The sequence below is a fragment of the Lactuca virosa genome, chromosome 4 (assembly GCF_052849685.1).
Source record: "Lactuca virosa cultivar CGN04683 chromosome 4, Lactuca_virosa_CGN04683_v6, whole genome shotgun sequence".
In the NCBI taxonomy this organism is placed as follows: Eukaryota; Viridiplantae; Streptophyta; class Magnoliopsida; order Asterales; family Asteraceae; genus Lactuca; species Lactuca virosa.
The window spans coordinates 270531234-270545703 of NC_136429.1; positions in this window are offsets into that span (position 1 = coordinate 270531234).

A 14470-nucleotide genomic window follows, 5' to 3' on the forward strand; every position below is an offset into this window, starting at 1 on the left:
ACGACACATTCCATGTGTCGAACCTCAAAAAGTGCTTGGCGGAGGAATCCCTACACATACCCCTCGGGGACCTCCAAATTAATTATTGACTAAAATTCCTGGAGGAACCTATAGAAATCATCGATCGAGAGGTTAAGCAACTAAAACGAAGTAAAATACCGATCGTGAAAGTTCGTTGGAACTCTAAGCATGGGCCCGAGTTTACGTGGGAACGGGAGGATTTCATGAAGAACAAATATCCTCAACTATTCGTTATGTTCGAACCAGTGTTACCGCCAGTTGAATTTCGGGACGAAATTCCCACAACTGGGGGAGACTGTGACATCCACCAAAACTCAGGTCAGTACTCATCTAGAACTTCGTCATTTTCTTGTGTGCACTTAACTTGGCTCTAGAGTTACAAGTTGAATTAGGTTCACGACTTAATAGATCCATCGGAACAATTAGTGTATCTTAGCTTGTATTGAACAATCACATTGATATTTGTATGAACCAACTGGGTGATAAAGTGCTAAATTTGAACCTTAAGTCCAAACACAACACTATGTTCGGTAGACCATAACCCAAGGTAAGTTAGCAACCCTAAAATTTCCATATTGGAAAAAAAAATCTAATGCTTAACAAGGTTAAGTATTTTAAGCTAATATGAACAAAATTAAACCATAATAAGAACCAACTATAAAGTTGATGAGAAATTCATATAATTCATGATTCGAAATGTGAAACAAAAGAAAAATCCAAGGATATCAAAATCTTACAACCACATATTATGAATCCTTGTTATAATTGTTGAAATATGAGAAATTGATTTTTATAAAAAAAATTAAATAATAGGTTATCATTTTCTAAATTAATTCAACAAATATAAATTTACAAGTTATTACCTAGTGTAAATATTTCAACAAAACCCAATAATTAAAACCTTAGGAGATTATGATAATGTTTGAGTTTTTATAAAATATAAAATCTAGATCCATAAGAATTTAAGGGAGGCTTTTATTATTTGATCTAATATCAATAAAAATACCATATCCCTCTTAAATTTTCGTCCATTAGGCTTTTCCCTCTCCCCCATGCCTTAAAACCCATCATTACACCTCATTTGAACCACCTACACACTCCATCTCACACTCCTTCTCCAAGAAAACTCTCCCACTTCCAAGACCACTCCTACACATCACAAAATCCTCCATTCTCTGTCCTAATTTCGGATTTTTGAAGTTCAAGAAGTGTTCTTGCTTCTCTCAAGATCAAAACCAAGGTAAACAACACAATCCTTTATTATAGTTTTATGATTTTACTTCCTCTTCTTCATAGTTCTTCTTTACTTTTCGGATTCTATGCCCTTATATGGTTAGAAATCCTTGTTTTTCCTCTTGGTGTTTGTAGATTCTCACCATAACACAATACATGTGTTTGAGATGGTGAAAATTCGGGATCAAACCCATGCAAAGAGTGAAAAGATGCACATATGTTCATATGATTTCAAAAATCAAGTTTTACATCTTCTTCTTCACTTATTTTGTGTTCTTACATGACAAAAAGTATTTAAATCATTTCTAGTACATCTTGGATGCTCATTCACTCCATGCATGTGCTAGAAATTGGATTTGTGGTGCAATCCTAGTGTAAGATTCGGTGGTTTCAAGGAGTTCTCTATCACATGAATGAAACACCCACTTTGGGGGCCTTGGAATAACCCTAAATCTATGACTTGGATGTATGAACCTAAAAGTTTCATATTCCTCTGTAAAATCTAGTTTATTGTTATTTATTTTCGACCATAAAAGAAATATACATGTTGTCTTTGTAAAAGTGACCTTTATGGAGCACTAAAAGCAACCAAGGATGACATGCAATCTGTCAGAATATTTTGTTCAGCTTTGAATGGGCACAACTCACTCATTACTAAACCAAATCACGATATTCTTTTTATGAGGGCTAGTACATTGAGTTAGCTTTCGAATCCAATTGGTCTTACTGTAAAACATTAAACATATGATTTTAGACAAGTTTTATAAAACAGTTGCGCAAACAGAATGTTTTCTGTGATCATTAGTTTTGCTTTACATGATCAAGGGTCTAAAACCCCACCATAAATCTGGGGAAAAATATTTTAGAAACTTAACATATCCAACAAATGGTGTCTAAAATTTTGTGGGTTAAAACCCCACATAATTTTCTATACAAATTCGTAAACCTTCAGCTACATCTAGAACTCATGCACTATATTGTGCTACATTGCCTAACTTGTTGGGGTTGAATACCCCCGTTTTGCTTCTAAATATATTTCAAACAAATTATTTTATGAAAGTTCATATATACAAGTGATGATCTGTAAAAACCCCAATGGCTAAAACCAATCCCTTATTTTTCTATAAAAATAATGATTTAATGGCTATAAATTCATAATAATCGTTTTCATAAGAGATAAAAATCTGAAAATTTGTAGTAGTAATGTATTCATTGAATAAGAAAGCCATGTAAATTTTCAGATGATTTCGACACTGTTTGATATTTTATCCATATTTTTCATTAAATTTGAGCATGAACTTACAAATTTGGGTCATTGAACTCAAAGACCCTAAACAATATTTTTCTCAACCTTAAGAACATTTTAGGAGCCTGTCAAAATTAAATTGAGAATTTTAGAAACCATTTACTATTTATTTTGAATTTTATCCATTATTTGGGCTTTAATTTAAAATATATACATATATATATATATATATATATATATATATATATATATATATATATATATATATATATATATATATCAAATAACCTCCAAAATGTTTACAAAATTTCTGGACACTAATGCCCTTTGTTAGAACCATAAAACGAATTTTTGTAATTTTCGGAATTTATTTCCATGCCTTTGTAAAATTTTGAACACAATGTAATATGAACTAATGTTACCGATAATAAATCGTACACACTTTGGGCATTTTTACGACATCACTAGTTGGATATAGCTTAGTGAATTATATCTCACTAAAACTATTTGTTCCATAGGACGCTAGTAGGAATCGCCCTCGTCAACATCAAACCGCGAAGCCCGAGCCACAAACTTTCTATTGTGAGTTTTCACAGCCCCTATTTTACGTTTTAATGTTTTGGGGTGAAAAGCATGCTACAGTCTCTATGAACATTATTTTACGAGCTTGTGTTATGAACTTAATGATGTGAACTTTGTTGTATGAACCTTTTATTATGAACTTGTACTATGAATATGGTGTTATGAAATTGTATGTTAAGTCCCCGGAGAACCGATACAACCTATTAACTCATATTTGAGCCGATGGTCTTATGGATAGCGCTATTTGGGGTTGACAGCCCCCACTCGCCCGGAACCGCAAGTGCATATTTCCATGAACTGACATCATGGGAACCATGGACATGATGCAATGGGGCAGGAACGGTCGTTAGGCTTGGTTGTGAACGGAATGTAATGGCATTCATCGTTTTCTAAATTGGAACATTTATAGAATAAACTACATTTTTGAAATAATGTATTATTATAAACCTGTGAACTCACCAACTATTTTATAGTTGACCCTCGTTTTTGCATGCTTTTCAGGGAACGGTCAGTGAATCAACAAGACGTTAGCATGATTTAAGTTGTTACGTTTGCTATGTATTAAATTATGTATTGTGAAAACTGAATGTATTTGTTTTGTACGCGATGTAAACTTAAAACGCTTAATGTGTATGGTTGGTACTTCTATTTACCTTTGTTGTGAGACCTTAGCCTGTCACTCTTCGTGTTTCCGCTTTAACGGGGTGTGACACATGGGATACTCATTTACCCCTTGTCGAATTTTCCTACAACAACAGTTATCACACGAGCATAAAGGCTGCTCCATTCGAAGCCCTCTATGGCCGAAAGTGTAGATCCCCTCTGTGCTGGGCTGAGGTGGGTGATACCCAGTTAGCTAAAGGACGAGTTCCTGAAAGCACTCTCACAGGTCCGGAGATCATTCGGGAAACGACAGAGAAGATCGTTCAGATTCGTGAACGATTGAAAGCCTGTAGAGACCGACAGAAAAGCTACGCTGATAAACGAAGGAAATCGTTGGAATTCCAGGTGGGCGACCGTGTTCTATTGAAGGTCTCACCCTGGAAGGGCTTAATACGCTTCGGAAAGCGTAGAAAGCTAAATCCAAGGTACATAGGGCCTTTCGAGATTCTTGCTAGAGTCGGCCCTGTAGCTTACAAACTTAACTTACCACGCGAACTCAGTAACGTACATTCTACTTTCCACGTCTCGAACTTGAAAAACTGTCTGTCCGACGAGACTCTTGTAATCCCACTCGACGAGATCGAGATCAACGAGAGCCTCAACTTCATGGAAGAACCAGTAGAGATCATGGACCGGGAGGTCAAGAAAACAAAACAAAGCCGTATCCCGATAGTGAAGGTTCGCTGGAACGCCAAGCGAGGACCTAAATTCACTTGGGAGCGAGAGGATCAGATGAAACTGAAATATCCTCGTCTTTTTACTTAGTTATTTGTAACTACTTATTTGCTTAAATTCTAATTTCGGGACGAAATTCTTTCTAAAGGGGGGATGATGTGACAACCCAAAATTTATGTTCTGTACAACCATTCACTTCAATAGAAGTCAGAACTGTTTCTGCTAACTTTCAAGCTTTCTGGAGTCAGATTGAGTGTTTTAAAGTTAGTACTTTAGGAGATAACTGGAGAGAGGATGCCCTAGGGTTTATTGTGTAGCAATAATGTCCCAAAACTCCAAGAGTTTGGAGTTTACGACCTAAACAAGGTGTTTACGTCCGTAAACCCCAATGGTATAAATATTGAACTTAGCTATTTTTAGCACTTTTTCACATTTTCAAGATCCAAACTCAAATCCTCTCAAGTATCATCCGATTTTTCTTCTTGATCTTCAACTTTTTAAGTGTTTCTTACCCTAATAAGTTGATATCTACCTTAAACTAGTGATCTTGCATGATTCCATCCGTGAAATCATTCCAAATATGTAGATCTTCAAGTTTCACCAAGAACACACACTAATGTTCTTGGACTTTTAGCACCTTTCAAGCTTCTCTATTGTAATTACTCTTACCCTAGTGTGTTATAAGGCTAGTTACACTTCTTAATCACCTAGAAAACACATGGAATCAAAGGATCAAAGGTGTTTACGGTCCAAGAACACCTTGGACCGTAAACCCTAACAAAGGGGCCAAAGTGGCCCTAGTCCCTTACCAAGCCTTGGAAACTAGCCTAGACCCCTTCCTTGATGTGCTTAGTGTTGGATATAGTGTCTAAGTCCATAACGTTTTTTGGTATGTACTTGACCCGACCCGGCATGGTCCATTTGGGTTGCATGGCATTGCAATACTTGGATAGACTAAATGAGAGAATAAGGCACTTATGATTATTAATATATTATAAGTTCTAATATATTAATAATAGTATTATTTAATTAGTATTGGTCAAGTATTAATCTAGTATTAATTTGGTGATCAAAGTGAGACTAATTAAATATATAGGGTTGATTATGACAATCATCAATTCTTTAATGGTGGATTAATGATCCATGGTTTATGGGTTTGGTTATAACCATATGGAGCTCCATGGATAGTCCATGGGAGTTACAAACCCATGGGTCATGAGAAATCAAGAGTCATGACAATTAAGGGCATTCATGTGTAAACCCTAATTGTGACAACACTATAAAAGGAACCCTATGGCTAGCAAAATCGTGACCTAGTGGACCTAGTGTTACTAGAGAGGGCATAACCGATTTTGAGTGCTAGAAGTACTCTCTCAAGTTATTCTAAGTCTTGTGGTGTTGTGTGAAGCATTTGAGGCACAACATTTGGGGTGCTAGGCTCACAAAGTCTTGAAGGAATCCAAGCAACAACAAGGTATGTATTTCTACTAGTTTTTATGTTTTATGTAATCCCCATGCCATGCTAGTTAGGAAATAACCTTGAAAAAGAAATTTGCATGTATATAGAGAAAACATAGATTCAAGGTTATTAGGGTTGCATGTACACTTAGGAAGTGTTAGAATGCTCAAAAACCCATCACTTAGTACTTGAAAACATCAAAACACCATAAACCATTTGGGTTTACGGCCGTAAACCCAAGGAGAAGTGGTCCAAGGACCGTAAACCCAAGGAGAAGTGGTCTTATGATCTTTATGGCTTCAAAACACAAAATGGTCAAGTACCATGAGTTTACGGCCGTAAAATCATGCGTTTACGACCGTAAACTCAATGAGTATGGTCACCAAACCATAAACTCCAAAGGAGTTTACCCTTGAACCCTAAACTTAATTTCAAGGTCCTACAACACTTAGATGCAATCCTTAGTACTTGTAACACTTAAATCAAGTGTTTTACATGTCTTAGGATGTCTTAACATGGTTAATTAGTTGTTTAAATGACTAATTGGATACATATATGTGTGATTATATGTTAACTGGGATCATTATGTGTGTACAAGTCTTCACTTGACACCTAGCATCCTACATCATCCATTCATCCAAACCACCCACTACAGGTGAGTTCATACCCCCTTAATCAATCTTTTAAATGATTTTAAATGCTTTCATGGGGGGGGGGGAATACAAGTAGAAAACAGGAAGTTATAGAATTAATCACATGTGATTTATAACTGTGTTTTTAACCAACTGATTTCACATACTTCAAAATGTGATAAATACAATAGTTTTTAGTTGTTTTATACTTTGTTATCAAATGATTTACTTTTGAATCTTTTTATAAACTGACATCAACTCATTATTATTTATTGTTCAAAACTCTGAAATGTATTTCAAAACCTCTTTCAACTTATTGTTAAAAACCATATATATACACTTATGTTTCATATACATATGTATTGATATGAGAGCTTTCATTCTTTCTTCAGTTCCAACACACTTGTGTAGCAAGGGTGTATAAACCTACTTGGACATTCAATTTACATTCTAGTAAACTATTATAGGTATAGTTTAGGGGATACAAATTACTATTCCTATTACAAGGAATTACACCAGAGTCAGTTCATTCATGAGTCTATACTAATCTATGAAGAGATACTCTTACTTGTTATACGGAGAGAAATACTATATACTATATAGAGAAAGATACGATATATATATATACATTACGGGACTGACCATCCTACACCTGGCTGCTAGCTACAGCGGGACCTGTTCATCGACGGATGTTCTCGGTTGTACTGTTCGGCGAGTTTCGACGTCGTGTTTATCCTATGGCAACAGGATACGATTTCAATGATTATATAAATTCCCCTATTACTTTTATTTTGTGACACATTCACATAAACGATGAGGTAGACTATATATTTATAATAATAGTCACACATGGGAAAAACTTTCATTGATACAAAAATGTAAACTTCAAAGCATTCGGGTCTTGGTAGAAGACTACTTTTTATACTAGTAGGAAATATGGGATTTTCTAGGGTTTTCACACTTATACTAAATGTTTTATTAAACATTTACAAGTCTTTGATAACAGCTTTTCAAATCAATGACACCATAATACTTATGAATTCACCAGCTTTATGCTGATCTACTCGCTTTCAAAATAACTTGTATTCTCAGGTCACCAGTAGACAGGTACGATGACCAGGTTTTGAGAAGACAGAGCACAGACAAGACTTGTCTTTTATTTTGATTACATATTTTGGTGTCTTATTACTATGAAAGAACACTCATGTATTAAAACTTTACTTTTAATGCAATGGATGATGTTGTTGCTTGTTTACTACTTTGCACTGTTATGATACTTTACATGACGTCCTCCACCCTGAACGTTTCCGCCGTTCTTGGTTTTGGGGTGTGAAAATTACACCCTTAAACGGTGTTAAATGATGATAAAATCGAGTTTAATGTTGATAACATTAACTGATCTTACAAGTTAGAAGTTTCGGGTTGTCACAGTTTTAGTATGAACTGAACCCCTAAACTATACCTATTATAGTTTACTAGTATGTCTATTTTGATATATCCCTGATTTGTAGAAAAAACTCGTTTATCTATTGAGTTAAGCATGTACTTTAAGAATGAAGTTTTACAAACAACAAACTAATAACTTTAAAAGAGTTTTTGGATTTTTTTGATTACTTACAAAAGCATAAGAAATCCTTTTTAATGTGATAGTTATCACAGGTAAATATTTACACAATAACATTGTGTTCAACTTGTATTCCCCCCTTAAAAGCATTTAAAACATTTAAAAGATTGATTATAGGGTATGAACTCACCTTATGTGGGTGATTCAAATAAAAATTCCAGTATGGATGAGAAGTTCCACGAATGAAGTCCCGAGAAACAAACGAGTCCTAAATGGGATATAATGGCATATATTGGCATGTAATCAGCAAATCTAGCTACAAAGGAGATTGGTAAACAACCTAGGATGCAAGGATAACTCACCAAAAGAGTGCTAGAAGAAAGATAGGAGGTTGAAGGAGTGTTCACGACCCAAATGAAGGATAGTTCATGGCCCAATGGAGTTCACGACCCAAATGGATGAATGGTTCACGGCCCAAGTTGGTTCACAACCCAACTTGATGAGTGGTTCACGGCCCAATGGTGAGCACATGAAGGGTTCACGGCCCAACCTTGAAGATATGGAGGGTTCACGGCCCAAACTTGAAGAACACTTGAACATCTAGGTGTTTTTGCAAGTGTTTGAAGATCCTAAGTTGTATTCTAAGGAGATACAAAGGAAAGAGGGTGAAAAGAGTGAAAATGGTGTTCTTGAACTATGATACTTGAGAGAGAAAGGAGTGTTTGCGGCCAAGGGTTGAGAATTGAGGAATAAATGGAAGAAAGGTATACATATGGGAGGGGTTCACGACCACCCTTGGTTTCACGGCCGTGAACACCCTTTGATGGGTTTTCCAGATCGATTTCATTCCTCTAATCCTAAGCTAACACTTCTCAACATCCAATCTATAAGTGTACTGGCTTAGAACTCATTAAAATGACCCTTATCAAGGCTAAAAGGTAATAGAAATAAGCCTGACTTTTGGTTGATTGGATTGACTTTACAAGATAGAAATTTATAGGTTGTCACATCATCCCTCCATTAGATGGAGTTTCGTCCTGAAATTAGCTTTCTTAGCAATACTCTTGGGGTCGTGCTCCTCTGACTGGCAGATTACCCACTAGTAGATCTGGGCAACTTTGCCCTGACGCTCATGATAAGATTCATACTTGATCCCTCTATCATCACCTCGTGTATAGAATTCGTATATAATTAAGATTAGTAAGACGGTCGGATGTGCGACTCTGTCACACCCCCAAACCAGAATAGTAATCAAAGTAACAAACAACCATTATATTAATATTAAAGTGTTTACAAAGTATGTGATTCACAGAAGATTAACTCCAAAAGTAAATAATAAAACAAGACATGAAGCTACTATACTCCATCTTCTGAATCCCAATGCGCGTACCTGTCTACTAGTCTCCTGTGTATACAAGTTATTTTGAAATAGTAGATCAACATTTAAGCTGGTGAGTTCATAAGTATTTTAGTGTCAAAAGTAAAATGTAAATTCTTTTTAGAAAAGTTCGCCGGTTCCTCCAAAAATCCTATATTTTCTGATCTGATGAAGATAAGTAAAAATGACTCTACAATTCCTTCTATGAGTTCTAAATGGATACAAGTTATATTAAATCCAGATCAAACAGACAATCGATTGTGTGAATCTGCCATAAGCCCACAACCAAACAAGGAACAGGAAATGAGTCGGAAAGCACACCTCCCATTGTTTGTTAGTTCATCATTGTATATAACCCTGGCGTATTCAGTTGGTACTTATGGAGTTAACTGTAATAGTTCTTTATATTTGGTGAAAACATTCTTTAAGAAAATCATATATTTCCTTTAGTAAAAATGGTAACCACAATAGTTCCTTCTATAATCACTTAGTTTATACTAGCTATATATAATCTAATATCGAACGAACAGTTAATTGTGTGAATCTGCCCTAAGCCCACAACCAAACAAGGAACAGGAAGTAAGGCGGAAAACACACATCCAACTGCCTGTCGGATATTAATTATATATAACTCTGATGTATAAACTAAGGAATTATAGAATTAACCACTAAAGGTCCTTTAAGTTATACTGGTTGAATAAAATGAATTAAACCTTTTACTGATAAGTTTCTAGTTTAGCCTACTAAATGTTCAATCTGAAAAGTATGTTCTTGTACTAGAAAACAGTATACTGAATTTGTATGCTATGAACCGACCCATACCTGATACTCCCTATGATTACTTAGTATATATATATATATATATATATATATATATATATATATATATATATATATATATATATATATATATAGCTAAGATCGAATAGATAGTAGACTGGGTGTTCCCTTCTAACTGAATGAAGAAGAAAGCACACTTCCAACTGCCTGTTGGATCCGATTAATATATATCCCTAATGTATCTACCAAGGAATCATAAAGTTAGCATTATAGGCCCCCTTCTAACTTAATGTACTAAGACTCGACTGTTTTGTTTGTTTGTTCTCTCGTAAGAGTGTACGTTTTCCCAAGTTTTATGACTATCTTTACTAGAAACTAGTTTGCATTACCGTTTATTTGAGAATATCACTATATGAATGTAATGGGTAAATGAAAGTATACAGTAGTATTGTATAAAATAACTACTAAAGCACTAACTACCTTAAAACCAATGAGTTTAATTAAGGTTAAAATGTGATGTGGTTATAACCACGCTGATTGACTAGTGTTTAACACGACGACCTGTTGGCGTCCAAACTAATGTGACATTTGTCACCCCTTGGCCTGCCGGCCAAACTGTAGCGAACAGTAGGGATGCGGGATTGTCAATCCCACAATGCCCGCTCTCCCTACAGGAGACTCTGGTTACAAAACGCGACATAACAAGTGTATTTATATGCCATGAAGTAGTGGTTTCACATTATTGTTATCTTGTTCTTGTTGTAGTATGTTCCTTTCTGTTCTAGTTATAGTATGTTCCTCCCTGTTCTAGTTATAGTATGTTCCTCCCTGTTCTAGTTATAGTATGAACTGAACCGCTAAACTATACCTATTATAGTTTACTAGTATGTCTGTTTTGATCTGTCCCTGATTTGTAGAAAAGAGTCGTTTATCTATTGAGTTAAGCATGTACTTTAAGAATGAAGTTTTACAAACAACAAACTAATAACCTTAAAAGAGTTTTTGGATTGTTTTGATTACTTACAAAAGCATAAGAAATCCTTTTTAATGTGATAGTTATCACAGGTAAATATTTACATAATAACATTATGTTCAACTTGTATTCCCCCCCCCCCTTAAAAGCATTTAAAAACATTTAAAAGATTGATTATAGGGGTATGCACTCATCTTATGTGGGTGATTCAAATGAAGATTCCAGTAAGGATGAGAAGTTCCACGAATGAAGTCCCGAGAAACAAACAAGTCCTAAATGACATATAATGGCATATATTGGCATGTAATCAGCAAATCTAGCGACAAAGAGATTGGGAAACAACCTAGGATGCAAGGATAACTCACCAAAAGAGTGCTAAAAGCAAGATAGGAGGTTTCAGAGTGTTTACGACCCAAATGAAGGATAGTTCAGGGCCCAAATGGATGAATGGTTCACTACCCAAGTTGGTTCAAGGCCCAAATTGATGAGTGGTTCACGGCCCACTTGAGTGGTTCACGGCCCAATGATGAACAAATGAAGGGTTCGCGGCCCAACCTTGAAGATATGAAGGGTTCACGGCCCAAACTTGAAGAACACTTGAAGATCTAGGTGTTTTTGCAAGTGTTTGAAGATCCTAAGTTGTATTCTAAGAAGATACAAAGGAAAGAGGGTGAAAAGAGTGAAAATGGTGTTCTTGAACTATGATACTTGAGAGAGAATGGAGTGTTTGCGGCCAAGGTTTGAGAAATGTGGAGAAAATGGAAGAAAGGTATATATATGGGAGGGGTTCACGGCCACCCTTGGGTTCACGGCCGTGAACACCCTTTGATGGGTTTTCCAGATCGATTTCATTCCTCTAATCCTAAGCTAACACTTCTCAACATCCAATCCATAAGTGTACTGGGCTTAGAACTCATTAAAATGACCCTTAACAAGGCTAAAAGGTAATAGAAATAAGCCTGACTTTTGGTTGATTGGATTGACTTTACAAGATAGAAATTTACGGGTTGTCACATTTAATGGCTAGATCTAGGCTTTTGGTCCCACTTATTTAAGTTGTATCTTGTTGCTGTGAAGCAGATCCATAAAGTTAGCAACTTTATCGATTCAAATGGTCTTCTGAGTCTTATATCATTCAAATCTTGAAGTTGGTGTAGTATTAGAGGCTTGCATGTGAATTTGAGACCATATTGTTATTTTTGACCTAAAATGGTGGAGGGACATTCATGGTGAATGCATGTCCATAAAGAAAGCATTTTTATGGATCATTAGAGTCCCCTTAAGCTTTTGTAAGAGTTGGAATTGAGGACTGAATGGATTAAGAACCTTGAAACGTTGGTTTTTGCTTCAGACCGTTCTAATGACGTGAGAAATGAGGTCTCACGACATGAGCAGGCGAAACCCGTCCCTTACTGAGTCGTCTGAGTCAGGAATGAGTCTTTCGACTCAGAACGGGTGACTGTCATGACGTGACCAAGGATTGGTCACGACGTAAGACGTGATGTTGGGTTTTGGGCCTTATTGGGCCACTAGTTGTAACGCCCCGATTCTCAGATATTGATTTTGTTGTAAGATCTCTTTGAATTCAAGGTCTACTCGATGAGTCGGTTGTGTTGACTCGTCGAGTAGCAGCGGGTTGGTCCACATGTTTAAGTAATCTACTCACCGAGTCCGAGGAGGGACTCGACGAGTAGGAGCTGGAGGATGACACCCTAATTTCCGGGGTTTTTCACCCTATTTAAGGGATCATTTGGCCTCCTCAGCCTCCCCTCTACAGTCCCTTGTCATCTCAAACCCTAACTTTGTGTATCTGTGTGTGTGTGTGATTTCTTGGTGTGATAAGCTTAAAGAAGGATTTTGGTGGGAAAACACTTGAGGAAAACAAGTAAGCTGAAGCAAGGAATTCGTGGGGAATCAGAGAACTACTTCTGTGAGTACTCTTTTGAAGGTATCCAGCTGTTCTATGGCTCATTTCTTCTTAGATCCCTTTTGGATGTTTTTATTAGGAAGTTATTCGGGTGTTTGAGCTAAGATATGAAGTTGCAAACTTCAGATTTGAACTTTCTTTGGTCTCTAAGGCCATAAAGTTGCCAGGTTTGAGAAGTATGGACCTCCCCTCAAGTGTTAGACCTCATTGCAAACTTGGTTTTGTCATTTTAGAGCTTTAAAGTTTTACATGCACGTAAAGTTTCCAACTTTACGTGATAAACATGCCCTAGGAGCTTAGATCTGCAATATGGAGCCTTTGCATGGCTTATAAAGCACCTGTATGGGTGAAGGACTGAAAGGACTCGGCGAGTTGCATGGTCGACTCGACAAGTCACATGAAGATGGTCCTGCACTCGACGAGTTGAATGAACAAGTCGGCGAGTCCGATGAAGATTGTCGTAGACTCGGCGAGTCAGTAGAGTGACTCGGCGAATCTGTTAGGGTTTTCCCAAACTTCGGACACGTGTGACCACGACGAGTTGTAAAAGGAAAACTCGGTTAGTTGGCCAAGGAATTACGACCACAGACACTAGGAACTCGACGAGTCACCCAAGTGACTTGGCGAGTCATGCCAGGAACTCGGCGAGTAGCTAAGGGTACTCGACGAGTTAAGGTCAACATGGATTGTTGACCTTGATAGTTGACTTTGACTTTGCCCAAGGTTTGACCAGTTGACTTCTGAAGGGGGTATCTTGGGAATTTATGACCCTTGTGATGTGTCGGATATAGGTGGTGAAGTTTGTGGTGGTGATCCGGGAGTTGAGCTTTCTAGTTTCAGATGACAGTTGCGAGGTGAGTTCTCCTTACTATATCAACAAGGTCTAAGGCACCAAGGCCAACCCTTTATTGAGTTGTATCCGGATTATTGCGTGATATGTTTATTGATTTACATCCTGGTAGTTAGGATGGTGATATGCTTATGCTAGTGACCTGGTTAGGTCGGTATCCTGGTATATAGGATGATGCTATGTTAGTGAGTTGTTAGGTCAGTATCCTGGTCATAGGATTTTTGCTATGCTTTGTGATCTGTTGATCGGTTTGACTGCTATGTATGCTAGTGCATGATTATTTGTTTGGGGGTTGGGTTGAGGCGGTCCTGCTTTGTGCTGAAGGTCAACATACCCAGGGCGGTCCGGACAGACTACAGGCCCAGGAGGGATGTTAGTCAGGCCGAAGGCCCGACGAGCGGTCCGAATAGACTAAAGGCCTTGCGAGGCGGTCCAGATAGACTGTAGGCCTGCGAGGCGGTCCAGTCAGGCTGAAGGCCCATTATAC